Here is a 14,133-nt window from a genome sequence, read left to right on the forward strand (position 1 = left end):
TTAACATTCCGCAAAGAATAAATATTGACCAAATAGATAAACAGGTAGTATAACAAAAAATTAAAATAAAAATAAAATTGTAGAAACTGTGATACACTTATATACTGTGACAATATGGTATAGCAAGGAAAAATGCATAACAGTTTAAGCAGGGTTTGATGGTAATGCAGTTGTTTTAAAGGCTGTCTCCTTATTGCAATCTTGTCTGTTTTCCTATTGGTTGGTTAATTTTGTTGACACCATTGTATAAAACAATGATGTCAACAAAATTAACCAACCAGTAGTATGTTTATATATATAGGGCCAGATTTTTAATATTATGCATGGGAAGTACATTTGTGCGTGCTACCCGGCGCGCACAAATGTACACCCGATTTTATAACATGTGCGTGCTGCTGCGTGCAAGTTATAAAATCCGGGGTCAGCGCGAGCAAGGGGGTGCACACTTGTGCACCTTGTGCGCACCGAGCCCTAGGGGAGGCCCGATGGCTTTCCCTGTTCCCTCCAAGGGAACTTTTTTTTGGTCCCCCCCACCTTTTCCTCCCATCCCCTATCTAACCCACCCCCCAGCCCTACCTAAATCCACCCCATCTTATTTCATTGAGTTACGCCTGCCTGTGGCACTCGGCCACGTCCCGGACTGCCGCCCCGCCCACAGACACGCCCCCGGACCACCGTCACGCCCCTGGACACACCCCCAGACCGAGGCTCTGCCCCCGGCCCCGCCCCAGGACAGCCCCTTTTTCGAAGCCCCGGGACATACGCGCGTCCTGGGGCTTGCACGCGCCACAGAGCATATGCAAAATAGGCTAGGCGCATGCAGGGGTAGGTTTTCGGGGATTACGTGCGTATCTTACGCACATAACCCTTTGAAAATCTACCCCATAGTGGATTTTAAAAATATGTTTATATATAGAGAATGTGACACCATACAATCTCACATTATATAAATATATAGAAATATACACATTTTAAAAAAGTATATAAATTACTATCTTGCCCTAAAAGTGGGTAACATTGGAGTATAATTCCTATATAAATATATAAATATAACTGAGGCGGTCCCATGAAAAAAAATATAATAAATAAATAATAAAAATAAAATGTCTGGCTAGACCGCAGTGTAAAAAAATCTGTGCATGAAAAAATACTGGCCAAATGATGCCTGGATGCTCCTCACCCCTAAATGCGGTTGCCACTAAGGGCTATAAATGCAAAAACAGAAATGGGCTAAAATGTTGGCAAGTTCCTGGATAGAATAAATGATAGCTGTTGCGGTCCACGGTCGCACGTCTTGCGACGGGGTTCCTACCTTTCAGCCTGGGTCGGCAGCACCGGGGCGTTCCCAGCGGGGTTTTGTCTCTCGGGGGGGCCGCAGCGAGGCACGCGCCTTTGTTGGGCCTGTCCAGGCTTCTCGCGGCGGTTGTCTCCACGAGGAGAGATGCTGCCGAGCTCCCGGAACGTGCACCCCTCCTTTTTGGGGCATGCGCCACGCGTGGGGAAGCCCAATTTAAAGGGCTTTTTCTGCCAGACTTGCGGCCCGCCATAAATGACGTCAGATGCCGGCTTGTATTTAATCGGTGTCTGCTCTCAGAGAATGCCTTTGCAACAGGTTTTGCTTTGCTGCAGTGCCTGGATCTTCGGCTCCTGCTTGGATCTTCGGTTCCTGCTTGGATCTTCGTCTCCTGCTGGATCTTCGGCTCCTGCCTGATCTCCAGTCCTGTCCGGACCTCTGGTGCCCGTGTGGTTCTTCTGTCCTGCTTGGACTTGCGGGTACCTGTCACGGATTTCTCAAATCTGGATCTTCTGCCTGTCTCTCCGGTTCCTGACAGCTGCTTTCCCCTGACCTCTGTTCCTCCTGCTGCCTCGACCTCGGACCGTTCTGCATAGTTTCATCTCCTGTGATCTCCTAAGTCCCAGCGGCCTGGGACCTCACGAGCTCCTCTCAGGGGTTTCAGAGGCTTTCCAGGGCGAAGACTCTCCTCCAAGTCTGGCTTGACACCGCCTCCCAGCCCTTCTGCCTCTCAGCAGAGTGCCCTCATCTACCATTCTACTCACTCCCCTAGGCTGGCCCAAGGGTCCACCACTAAGACTGCAATGATAGCTTTATGGAGCAATTGGTTCAGGAGGAAACGACGAGAGAGGGAAGCAATTTTAGATCTAATTCTCAGTGGAGCACAAGATTTGGTGAGAGAGGTATGTTGGTGGGGCCCGCTTGGCAATAGTGATCATAACCATGATCAAATTTGACTTAATGACTGGAAGGGGGACAGTAAGCAAATCCACGGCTCTCGTGCTAAACTTTCAAAAGGGAAACTTTGATAAAATGAGAAAAATTGTTAGAAAAAAACTGAATGGAGCAGCTACAAAAGTAAAAAATGTGCAAGAGGCGTGGTCATTGTTAAAAAATACCATCCTAGAAGCACGGTCCAGATGTATTCCACACATTAAGAAAGGTGGAAAGAAGGCAAAACAGTTACCGGCATGATTAAAAGGGGAGGTGAAAGAAGCTATTTTAGCCAAAAGATCTTCATTCAAAAATTGGAAGAAGGATCCAACAGAAGAAAATAGGATAATGCATAAACGTTGGCAAGTTACAGGCTAAGAGAGAATTTGAAAAGAAGTTGCCCACAGAGGCAAAAACTCACAGTAAAAACTTTTTTATATATATCCAAAGCAGAAAGCCTGTGAGGGAGTCAGTTGGACTGTTAGATGATCGAGGAGTTTAAAGGGGGCACTTAGAGAAGATAAGGCTATCGCAGAAGATTAAATGATTTCTTTGCTTCGGTGTTACTGAAGAGGATGTTGGGGAGGGTACCCGTACTGGAGGAAGTTTTCATGGGAATGATTCAGATGGACTGAACCAAATCACGGGTGGAACCTAGAAGATGTGGTAGACTTGATTGACAAACTGAAGAGTAGTAAATCACCTGGACCGGATGTATACACCCCAGAGTTCTGAAGGAACTAAAAAATGAAATAACCCATGCTAAGTTACACAATGTTAGGTTCCATACTAGGTGCTACAACCCAAGAAAGAGATCTAGGCGTCATAGTGGATAACACATTGAAATCGTCGGTCAGTGTGCTTGCGGCAGTCAAAAAAGCCAAAACAGATGGTTGGGAATTATTAGAAAGGGAATGGTGAATAAAACGGAAAATGTCATAATGCCTCTGTTTCGCTCCATGCTTAGACCGCACCTTGAATACTGTGTACAGTTCTGGTCGCCGAATCTCAAAAAAGATATAATTGTGATGGAGAAGGTACAGGGAAGGGCTACCAAAATGATAAGGGGCATGGAACAACTCCCCTATGAGGAAAGACTAAAGAGGTTAGGACTTTTCAGCTTGAAGAAGAGACGGCTGAGGGGGGATATGATAGATGTGTTTAAAATCATGAGAGGTCTAGAATGGGTAGATGTGAATCGGTTATTTACTCTTTCGGATAATAGAAAGACTAGGGGCACTCCATGAAGTTAGCGTGTGGCACATTTAAAACTAATCGGAGAAAGTTCTTTTTCACTCAACGCACAAACTCTGGAATTTGTTGCCAGAGGATGTGGTTAGTGCAGTTAGTATAGCTGTGTTTAAAAAAGGATTGGATAAGTTCTTGGAGGAGAAGCCTGCTATTAATTGAGTTGACTTAGAAAATAGCCACTGCTATTACTAGCAATGGTAACATGGAATAGACTTAGTTTTTGGCTACTTGCCAGGTTTTTATGGCCTGGATTGGCCACTGTTGGAAACAGGATGCTGGGTCTGATGGACCCTTGGTCTGACCCAGTATGGCAAGTTCTTATTTTCTTATAAAACATCATACAAGTACAAAATGACTTATTATACAAAGGATTAATTAAAAAACATGTAATACCGATGGTTGCCTAAATTCAGAACTCCTTAGATCTGCCAAACTCACAACATCATTGACATCCAATGTAGGATACTGGAAGGAAAATAAAAAAAAAAAGGGGAAAAAAAGAAGAAGAAGAAAAATATTGAAAAACCAGTGCTCACGAGTGTATGTTGGAAAACCATAGAAACAGATATAACAGTTAATACCATGGTGAACAAGACTGCTATTAATGTCCTGCTCTCGAAGTAAGAAACTGAAAACACCAAGTATAAATGAAAAAATAAATTGGAAACAATCAAAGGAGACATCCTATACTGTATTGATTGAAATATGGGATACATCCAAATTATTAATGAGCAGAGAGACACACATGGAGAACCTCTGAATATCTAAGCAGCACTGCCGACTAAACAACTGTTACAAAGACGCACTCTTTAAATTATAGCGTTTATAGGCCTGGATTCACCATTCTAATGCAGAATGGTGAATCCAGCAAAAACAGGGGGTGGGGCGGGCCTGTGAAAGCTGGCAGCCATCGAGGTGTTATCGCTGCCGGCTTTCGCACCCAATAGCGCCACCATGAAAGGCGCGCTACTGGTGACAATAAAGGAAAATTGGTTCTTACCTGCTAATTTTCGTTCCTGTAGTACCATGGATCAGTCCAGACCCTGAGTTATGTCACCAATCCAGCAGAGGGAGGCAGAGAAAACATTCTAATGACTCTGACGTATACCCTGGAGCACCACCTGCAGTCAATCAGTATTGAGCAGTATCAAAGCAGAAATTTAACTACTAACATATTAACTAGCTATCTAAATAGGAGAATGAATTTCCAACTCACAAATCTTAAATGGAAGCAGAATCCCCCCCAAAAAATCTTGGGAATAAACAAGAAAATATTAAGAAAAATAGACAGCATGAAAGGCGGTTAAATCACCCAAACAGTGAACGAGCGGACTCTCCGAAAAGACAAATATAATACACAGACATAAAGGGTGGGCGTCTGGACTGATCCATGGTACTACAGGAACGAAACTTAGCAGGTAAGAACCAATTTTCCTTTCCCTGTACGTACCTGGATCAGTCCAGACCCTGGGATGTACCAGAGCTGATTCAATTAGGGTGGGACCCAGAGAGACCTGCTCGGAGAACACTCTCTCCGAAGGCTGCCAAACTTGGAGTGTGAACATCCAAGCGGTAATGACGAGCAAAAGTATGCAACGACTTCCAAGTCGCTGCTTTACAGATCTCCTGAGGAGAAACTAACTGACATTCTGCCCAAGAGGTAGCCTGTGACCTAGTAGAATGAGCTCTCAACCCATCAGGTAGGTCACGACGAGCTAGAAGATAAGCTGAACGAATTGTCTCTTTTAACCAACAAGCAATCATAGCCTTCGAGACCTTATGACCTTTGCGAGGGCCACTCCACAAAACAAATGATCAGACAATCGAAAATTGTTTGTAACTTCAAGATAACGCAACAGAGCTCGTCGTACATCCAATTTTTTAAGATCCCTAGAGGAAGGATTCAAACAATCTAAAGACGGAAAAGCCGGAAGCTCTATGGACTGATTTAAATGGAAAGAAGATACTACCTTAGGTAAAAAAGATGGTACAGTCCGTAATGAAATTCCTGTATGAGAAATTCTAAGAAAAGGCTCTCTGCAAGACAAGGCCTGCAACTCTGAAATTCTACGAGGTGAAGAAATGGCCACAAGAAACACCACCTTCAATGTGAGATCCTTCAAAGTCGCATGATTGAGGGGTTCAAAGGGAGCTGAACACAGAGTCCTAAGGACCAAATTCAAACTCCAAGCAGGACAAGGATTCCGAAATGGAGGACGTAGATGTTGTGCACCTTTAAGAAAACGTGCTACATTCGGATGCGCAGCCAAGGATAATCCCTGAACCTTACCGCGAAAACATCCAAGTGCTGCTACTTGTACCCGTAAGGAACTACAGGACAAACCCTTGGCTAAACCGTCTTGTAAAAAAGATAAAATATCGGATACCGAAGAATGAACTGGATCTACTTGATGCTCATTACACCAAGATTCAAAAACCTTCCACACCCTTGCATAAGCCAAAGATGTAGAAGGTTTTCTAGAACGCAATAAAGTAGTCACTACACCATCTGAATAACCTTTATTCTTTAACCGATGCCTCTCAAAAGCCATGCCGCTAGAGAGAAGCGTTCAACCTCTTCCAAACAAACCGGACCCTGAGACAAAAGGCAGGGAAGATCTCGAAATCGAAGGGGACCATCCAGTGCTAGTCTGACCAGGTCTGCGAACCACGGACGGCGTAGCCATTCCAGAGCCACTAAGACATCGTCGACTTGTTGAACTTCTATCCGACGCAGAACCTTGCCGATTAGAGGCCAGGGAGGGAATACGTAGAGAAGAACATCCCTTGGCCAAGGAAGTACCAGAGCATCTACTCCTTCCGCTCTTCTTTCCCTCCTGCGGCTGAAGAACAGAGGGGCTTTGGCATTCTGAAATGTGGCCATGAGATCCATCGCCGGAGTGGACCATCTGTTGATAGGCTTCCTCGCACAGTTCCCACTCACCTGGGTCGAGATGATGCCGACTGAGAAAGTTGGCTTGAATGTTGTCCACCCCAGCAATGTGTGAGGCTGCGATGCTGAGCAGATGTTGCTCCACCCAGGCGATCAGCTGTTGTGCTTCCTGAACTACCAGGAAGCTTCGGGTTCCTCCCTGACGGTTGATGTACGCTACCGTGGTCGCATTGTCGGAAAGAACCCGAACCGACTTCCCGCAAAGGAGAGGTTGAAGAGCGATTAAGGCTAAACGAACCGCTCTGGTCTATAAAAGATTGCTCGACCACTGTGCTTCCTCTTCGGACCACTGACCCTGAACAGATGTATTCTGACATACCACTCCCCAGCCTGAAAGACTGGCGTCGGTAGTGACCACAGTCCATTCCGGAATGTCTAGTGGTACACCTCGTTGCAGATTCGCTGTCTGTAACCACCAATCTAGACTGGAGCAAGCCGTCTCTGTAAGAGGAAGGGGAAGGTGGTATAGTTCCAAAACCAGATTCCAGCGTGAAAGCAATGCAGATTGAAGTAGTCTCATGTGCGCAAAGGCCCAGGGAACCAACTCCAGAGTAGAGGTCATTGAACCTAAAACTATCAAGTAATCCCGCACACAAGGAATAGGAATAGACTGTAAGTCTCGAATTTGTGATTGAATCTTGAGAAGGCAATGCTCCGGAAGGAACACTATCCCTTGACGAGTGCCGAACCGTGCACCCAAAAACTCCAGAGATTGGGAAGGTAATAGGTGACTCTTGTCTTCGTTGATCACCCAGCCTAGAGACTGCAAAAAGCTGATTACCCTGTTGATTGTATAATAACAAAGAGATTCCAACTTCGCTCGAATCAACCAGTCATCCAGGTACGGATGTACCAACAGGCCCTCCTTCCTGAGTTGAGTGGCCACCACAACCATTGTTTTGGTAAATGTTCTGGGAGCTGTGGCTAATCCGAACGGGAGAGCCCTAAATTGATAATTTTGCCATAGAATGCAAAACCTGAGAAACTTCTGATGATCGGATCGAATGCTGATATGAAGATAAGCTTTAGTGAGGTTGAGAGATGCTAGAAATTCTCCTCTGTGAACCAAAGCTATGACAGACCACAGAGTCTCCATCTGGAACTTTGGAATCCTTAGACAACGGTTGACCCTCTTGAGATCGAGAATGGGACGAAAGGTTCCTTCCTTTTTGGGAACGACGAAGAAAATTGAATAACGACCTTTCCGATGTTCTGATGTTGGAACTGGAACTATAGCTCCTAGGTCGCTTAAACGCTGTAGAGAGTCTTGGATTATGAGACGCTTTTGTAGGGAAGAACACGGTGAAATTAGGAACAGGTGGTGAAGTCGCCGAACAAAATCTAAAGCGTAATCTTGATTTATCACTGATAGAACCCATTGATCCGACGTACATCTGGTCCATTCTCCGTAAAACAGAGACAGCCTACCCCCTATGACGGGAACCGGAGAAAGGACCGGCCTTATCTCATTGGACAGACTTTGTGCCTCCTGAGACTTGGGAAGTTTCAGGTCTACCAAAGTGGCGGCCACGAAAGGACTGAGACCAATTCTGTTGTCTACCTGAAGACTGTTTAGCTGGAGGAGCCAACAGACGAGAAGAACAAAATCTTCTGTTAGACCGAAAATGAGAGCGAGATGAAAAAGAGCTTCTAGGCCTAGGATGGCCCTCTGGCAATTTGTGAATCTTATTTTCCCCTAGGGACAAAATTAAATCTTCCAATTCCATACCAAAAAATAATTTTCCCTTAAAGGGTAAAGCCCCTAATTGAGCTTTGGAGGATGCATCTGCAGACCAATTCCTCAACCAGAGAAGTCTGTGAGCCGATACAGAAGCAACGATAGAGCGAGCCGAGGTCCTAATGAGATCATATAAAGCATCTGCACAATAAGCAACTGTAGCTTCCAGTCTACCAGCCTGAGCAACTTCTTCTTCAGAGAGGGAAGAATTGTTTTGTAAAGCCTGGACCCATCTTAGTCCAGCTCCCAAAGCCAAGCTACTACACATGACTGCCCGCACACCAAGAGCAGAAACCTCAAAAATTCGCTTAAGCTGAACCTCCAGCTTATGATCTTGGAGATCTTTAAGAGCCGTAGCCCCAGTTACTGGAATAGTTGTTTTCTTAGTGACGGCTGAAACAGCGGCATCCACCTTAGGAAATTTTAAAATTTCCAAAGCTTCCTCAGGTAATGGATACAATTTTTCCATGGCTCGTGCTACCTTAAGCCCCAACTCAGGAGTATCCCACTCCCGGTACATAAGGTCAGTGAGAGAAAGATGAAAAGGAAATGATGTCGTGGGACCTCTAAGGCCAAGCAACACTGGGTCAACGTCACCCATCCGAGAATCCTTTACTGGAACCTCGAGACCCAATTCCAGTAAAATAGCTGGAATTACGGGACTAAGTTCCTCTCTTCTAAACAGGCGGACTACTTTGGGGTCATCCCCATCCGCAACATGAGGGTCTGAACTAATACTCAAAGCAAGGTCTTCATTTAAATCCCCCTCCGGCAAGGACTCGTCGGGGATAGGTAAAGAGCCATGCTCAGAATCATCTGAAAAAGAAAAAATTGCCTGATCCGGACCCTGACGAAGGGGACGCTTCAGAGCTGACCCCACTCCCAAATCCGTGGGACTAGCCCTTTTTGAGGAACGTGGCCTTAACCTCTGTTCAGATGAGAGACTCTTATGTCTCTTATGAAATTTCTTAGATTTGAAAGCTTTGCGAAGAAAACGAAGAAAATCCCCTGAAAAGGCAGAAGAAGAGGAAGAAGAATCTGAAATCTCCTCCATGCTTTCAGCCGATAAATATGGCCCTGTTTCACACGGCTTGTCCCCCCTAGGGACCCCCGGCTGCGGCGACAGCGGAGGAGGGTCAGAAGCAGCCTGAATAGCTTGTTGTGTCGCCACCCTCAGAGTAGACAGGAGTGCCTCAATTCCTGCACTGCAGCTAAAAGAGTTCGGGGCAGGAGAGCAGCTGGGCCGAGGTTTTGGGGCTGCGCGAAGTGGCCGAGTCCCTTTTTTTATCAGCAAACTTGATGAGCCTTCCCCCCCCGGGGAGACAGGATGAACAGAGACTCTCCCTTGAGAGATGCGCACGCGCGCATCTCCACAAGCGCGGCAGGCCGAGCCTCGCGGCATTATAAAGAAAAAACGGCGGGAAATAAAAAGTATGAAATAAACTAAAAAACTAAAAGAAACCCCGGTGAAAAAGGCCCACCGAACACCAAAAGGTAAGTAAACAACAATTCAGCTGTCAAGAATTATTTTCATTTTATTTTATTTTTTTTACCTGACCGAAATGCTGCGGCCCCCAGGAGCTGCTCCAAGTAGGGTGAGTGAGCTGGGCCCCCCGGTATCACCCCTGCCAGGAGTGGTTGTTGGGTACAAAACCTCCCCAACTCCGGCAGCCTCAAAAACCAGGAGGGATAGTCCTCCCAGGACTTGGCAACCTCCCGGGAGGCAGTGAAACGGCTGTGAAGAAAAAATAAAACCTCTTTTTTTTTTTAAAATAACTGAAATGAAAAGAACGGGCTCTATTCAAAAGAAAAAGAAAACCTGCAAAAAATTAACTCCTAAACTACCTGACTAAAAAATAACAAACTACCACAGACTGCAGGGGTTAGGGACGTCCACCTCTGCTGGGAGACAGATAAATACTGATTGACTGCAGGTGGTGCTCCAGGGTATACGTCAGAGTCATTAGAATGTTTTCTCTACCTCCCTCTGCTGGATTGGTGACTTAACCCAGGGTGTGGATTGATCCAGGTACGTACAGGGAACGTGGCTTAATTTATCGCTGCCAGTGAAGACATCATGGAGTCTGCCCCTAGCAAGCTATCGCACGTGAAAAGGAATAGAGCAGCCTGTGAGGGAACTTCCCTTCCCCCTAGCCTGACTTTCCCACCCCTTCCCCTAACTTTTCCCCCCCAACCCTACTCTAAACCCCCTGTCCTTTGTCTTAAATTTTGCGCTTGCCTCTGGGCAGGCGCAAGTTGCGTGTGCCGGCAGCCTACCGGCATGCGATTCTCCGACACAGTGGCAATGGCCGCTCTGTCAGAGATCTCTGGCCCCACCCCACCTCTGGACCGCCCCTTTTGTAAAGCCCCGGGACTTACACGTGTCCCAGGGCTTTATGCGTGCCGCTGGGCCTTTTTAAAATAGGCCCAGCGCATGTAAGACAGGTTGCACGCATAACCTTTTGAAAATCCGGCCCATAATGTGAGATTGTATTGTTTCCCATTCTCCATATATAAACATATTTTTTAAATTCACTATATATATAAACATACTGGGGTAGATTTTCAAAGGGGTACATGCGTAAGATACGTGCGTACCCCCCGAAAACCTACCCCAAACCCCCCCTGTGCGCGCCCGCAAGCCCCGGGTTTACATGGAGGGGCGTGTCAGGGGCATGCCGGGAGTGACGCGGCGTTTCGGGGGCGTGTCGGGAGTGACGCGGCGTTTCGGGGACATGTCCGAGGGCGTGGTTCCAGGCCCGGGGGCGTTCCGGGGACGTGACAGCGGCCCCTGGACCAGCCCCCAGACCGGAACATGGAGCGAGGCAGCCGGCCCGGCGCACGTAAAGTTCCCTCCGAGGCCGCTCCAATTTCGGAGCGGCCTCGGAGGGAACGGAGGCAGGCTGCGCGGCTCGGCGCGCGCAGGCTGCCGATTTTGGGCAGCCTTGCGCGCGCCGACCCCGGATTTTAATGGATACGTGCGGCCACGCGCGTATCTATTGAAATCCTGTGTACTCTTGTTCGCGCCTGGTACGCGAACAAAAGTACGCATGTGCGCAGATTTATAAAATCTGCCCCACTATTGGTTGGCTAATTTTGTTGACACCATCGTTTTATACATATTAATTAAGGTAAACGACCAAGTTGTGTCTAGTCTGAGGAAAACGCACAAGATTGCAATAAGGAGACAGTCTTTAAAACTGCATTACCATCATAGGTAAACCCTGCTTAACTGTTATTCATTTTTCCTTGCTATACCATATATCACAGTATATGCGTGTACAATTTTATTTTTAATTTTTGTTATACTACCTGTTTATCTATTTGGTCAATATTTATGTTTTTTATTTATTCTTTGCGGAATATTAAGTCATTATGTTTATTTAATATTATTTTATTCAATTGTGTCTGTATGGCTTTAAATGTTTATATGTGTTATTTATATGTAATATATTATTCGTTTGTATTTACAATAGCCCCTGAAGCAGCTCACATACAAGCGAAACTTGGCCTGAGTCGGGCTTTCTATGACGGTTTGTGCTAATAAAGAATCCTTGGTGTTTTACCGATCTTCTGCTCAGTTGAAAGCTGACATGATAGTGCTGGACTCCTCCCAGACTGATAATGATATGGATGGCCAGAAACATAACTGAATTCATTTCAGAATCCCCTCTGTTCCTCTTATATCGTCAAAAATGGGCCAGTTCTGAGTATGAAACCAGTCTATTTATAACTACATAAGAGACAAGGAAGAGAAAAAGGCAGTGTTTAGCTAAATGTAGGTACTGTATTGATGTGCCACTACATGCCAAACAGAGTAACACTACTGTTTGCACTGGAGCTGTACAAAATGACATTGGGGAAGAAATATGAGTGGAAATTAGAAGTGTTGCAAATCTGTCAATTTAGGGTCTGAACTAATTTGGAGGCCTATGATCCACTGCAAAACACCCAGGGAGTGGAGGATTATAAAGTAGAGAAGAAACAGTTGGTAGGCTGCAGAAACCAACATAGCCTACCCAGAGAGAGGACTGGGAGAAAGGAGACACTGGAGACACAGTGAATAATCAGAGCCAAGTAGGAAAATGGGAGAGAACAGAAACTGAACATGACCACTTCAATGCTTAAAGCATGAGACACATATATTTTGGCAAACACACACACACACACACACACACACAAGTTTGAAAAAGAGTGTCCAGAGATCTTTCTGGAGAAGCAATTTTCAGCGATGATAAATGAGTCTATATCAGTAAGCAAGTGGTTGGTGTTGATTTGGAACCTTAGGGCTGTTGTGGGTGAATCAGTAGAACCATTATCTTTTTTACTAGAGTTCATTCATATGAAGGATAGTATAGCAGTAGGGATTGTTTCAGATCTTTCTGTCTGATTCTAAATAGATTCACAGAAGATTTCATTCAAAATAATTAGATTACATCTATTTCTGATGGTGCATCTACTATGATGGACAGAAAATATAGAGTTCTGCTTGCTTACTGGAAAAGCTATCAGATATTTTCTGGATGGCAATGTTGTAATCACAGACTGGAACTTACAATTGAGAAATAAGAAGAACTTAGAGTAAATAATCTTCAGATATTTTTAGATTCACTTAGGGGCGGATTTTCAGAGCCCTGCTCGCCTAAATCCGCCCGGATTTAGGCGAGCAGGGCCCTGCGCGCTGGTGTGCCTATGTTCAATAGGCCTACCGGCACGCACAGACCCCGGGACTCGCGTAAGTCCCGGGGTTTGGCGAGGGAGGCGTGTCGGGGGGCGGGCCCGGTCGGCGCGGTGTTTTGGGGGCGTGTCGGCAGCGTTTTGGGGACGGGCCCGGGGGCGTGGTTACGGCCCGGGGCTGTCGGGGGCGTGGCCGCGCCCTCCATACCCGCCCCCAGGTCGCGTCCCGGCGTGCTAGCGGCCCGCTGGCGCGCGGGGATTTACGTCTCCCTCCGGAAGGCGTAAATCCCCCGACAAAGGTAAGGGGGGGTTTAGACTGGGCCGGGCGGGTGGGTTAGGTAAGGGAAGGGAGGGGAAGGTGAGGGGAGGGCAAAGGAAAGTTTCCTCCGAGGCCGCTCCGATTTCGAAGCGGCCTCGGAGGGAACGGGGGTAGGCTGCGCGGCTCGGCGCGCGCCGGCTATACAGAATCGATAGCCTTGCGCGCGCCGATCCAGGATTTTAGCGGCTACGCGCGTATCTACTAAAATCCCGCGTACTTTTGCTTGCGCCTGATGCGCCAGCAAAAGTACGCCAATTCGCGCGGTTTGAAAATCTACCCCTTAGGGATTATGTATTAACCAATATTAGAACAAGCAGATTCATGTGTGTTACCTATCAATTTTAACAAGGGATGTACATCAGATTTCATGATATTGTGGCATTATAATGGCAGTATTGAATTGAACAAGCACATATGACTGAGAGTATGAAATGAGATTGACTGGCACCATTATGAATTTGCTGTCTTGCCAGTGAGAACATTGCTGGAGCTTGGGGAACAGGATGCTGTCATAGTATTAGGCACAACCACTATAGCTCTTACCATCCGGCGGGGCAGGGAGAAGATCAGGAGGACAAGCTCGGCCATATCATGGGAAGGCAACTTAAAACATACCAGGGATAATTTGGGATATGGAAAGAGAAGACTTGTGGGTAGACATCACTAGAAGGGGAAGAGAACTCCAAGTTGCACCAAAAGTGGCAATGATTAGCCTAACGTACTGTAAAAGGGCAAAATAGTACCAACAGGGGCAGAAATTCTCCAAGGCACCATGAGAGAATCAAAGCAGCAGTAAGAATGTCAAGAACATCCAAAGGCTTCAAAAATGGAGCAAACAACATTTGCATGAAATTCCCAAGGAAACATAGAAATGACGGCAGAAGAAGACCAAACGGCCCATCCAGTCTGCTCAGCAAGCTTTCACAGTTATTTTTCTCATACTTATCTGTTATTCTGACCACTGAGGT

At 46.3% G+C, this 14,133-nt stretch overlaps 1 protein-coding gene across 8 annotated transcripts in view; it reads right to left on the bottom strand.

Annotated features, from left to right (window-relative positions):
- IDUA (iduronidase alpha-L-) overlaps positions 1-14,133 on the bottom strand; it is a 914,728-nt gene that overhangs the window by 119,638 nt on the left and 780,957 nt on the right. The gene's annotated exons all lie outside the window — the stretch shown is intronic.

Source organism: Rhinatrema bivittatum, chromosome 1 (genome assembly GCF_901001135.1).
Source record: "Rhinatrema bivittatum chromosome 1, aRhiBiv1.1, whole genome shotgun sequence".
In the NCBI taxonomy this organism is placed as follows: domain Eukaryota; kingdom Metazoa; phylum Chordata; class Amphibia; order Gymnophiona; family Rhinatrematidae; genus Rhinatrema; species Rhinatrema bivittatum.